The sequence below is a fragment of the Trachymyrmex septentrionalis genome, unplaced genomic scaffold (genome assembly GCF_001594115.1).
Source record: "Trachymyrmex septentrionalis isolate Tsep2-gDNA-1 unplaced genomic scaffold, Tsep1.0 scaffold155, whole genome shotgun sequence".
Taxonomy (NCBI): Eukaryota; Metazoa; Arthropoda; class Insecta; order Hymenoptera; family Formicidae; genus Trachymyrmex; species Trachymyrmex septentrionalis.
The window spans coordinates 112121-113599 of NW_017304705.1; positions in this window are offsets into that span (position 1 = coordinate 112121).

Genomic DNA, 1479 nt, shown 5'->3' on the forward strand with positions numbered 1-1479 from the left:
TGCCGAGAGCTGAAGTAATGTGTTACGTGTTACAGTGGTGCTCGCGGCGGGAGATGACTAGGGACAGGCAGTGGAGACGCATGCCGCGCCACCGCCTGCGTCGTAGGCTTTATAACGGACCTGGGACTGGAGGTGTCTCCCAAGAAGACGGAAAACATTTTTCCATAACGGGAGGGGCGGAGTGTCGCCTTTCTTCTGGATCCTAATTGGAACTGTTCGCGTTAGGCTGACCCCCACGATCAGATATCTGCTCATTCTCGACGGCCGATGGGAGTCCAGTGAGCACTTTACACCAGAGTAGGCAGAATAGCGAACGCGTTTGCCTGTCTGATGTCCAACCTGGGTGATCCGAGTGCTTCTGTATGTAAAATGTACACGAGCGCCGTAATGTCTTGCATTTTATATGCCCCAGTGTAGACGGGCGAGACGGAGGGCAACTCATAAGGCGCGGCCTGTACAATGTACAGAAGAAGCTTGCCTTCCGTCTGACTCGCGCGTACAGAAGGTATCTCTCGCTGCGGCCACGGTTCTCGCGGTAGTACTGCCTGCTGACTTAGCGGCTAGCACCCGGGCGGGTAGTTATTCCCGCATCTGCGATAAAAGAGCGAGGGGTCGTCCCGGTACCGAAAGTCGGATACCATTAAACAACAGGAGAAGCATCGTGCATACGGCCGATGGATACTCCAACTAGCGGACCCTCAGAGAGTACGATACCTAGACGACCGAGGCCCTCGTGTCCTGCCTACAAGAGTGGGCCGACAGGGCGTGGAGCGGATTGTCCTATAAGATGATGCAGGTACTCACCGGAGTACTGCACACGGGTATTTCGATAAGTATCTGTGTCGTATAGGGAAGGAGCGTACAGTATAGTGCCACCACAGTGCAGTCGACCAGGATTCGGTGCAACACACCCTGCTATCTTCGATGGGGACAACGAGCGCCGAGAATTGATCGCAGAGGTTGACGAGAACCTTTTGCTCCCGAGTGTGGTGTTGCAGGACGAGAAGTCGTGGATGGAGGTGGCTACCTTCTGCGAGAAAGTGATGTCGCGGAGGAGGTCACCGAGCGCCTGCGCGATAAAGGGGCGAGGGTCGGCGCGCACGAGGACGTGCTCGCCAGCGGGCAACGTACTTGCGATGGGCAATGGGACTTAGCAGGGGCCGGATGCCTGCTGAAGAAACCTCTTGGCATGGAGGAGATGGGGGAGGAGCCACAAGTCTCCCCCTTGCCTTGCCCTATCATGATGGGTAGAGGTCACCCCGTGAGTCTCCACTCATAGAGCAGCCCTCATTCCTCCCGAGATCATACCATTGCAAGTATGGCAACAGTGCACTCCCAGGAGAGCCACCACTCGCCTACGAAGGGGCGTTGGTGTTTCCCCCTCTCATGGTAGAAGACAGAACTCCGCCCTCTGCGGCCCTGAGTCCTTGCGACCAGGACCCTTCTCGGGACTTTAGACGGGGTGCGCGGGGGGGGGGG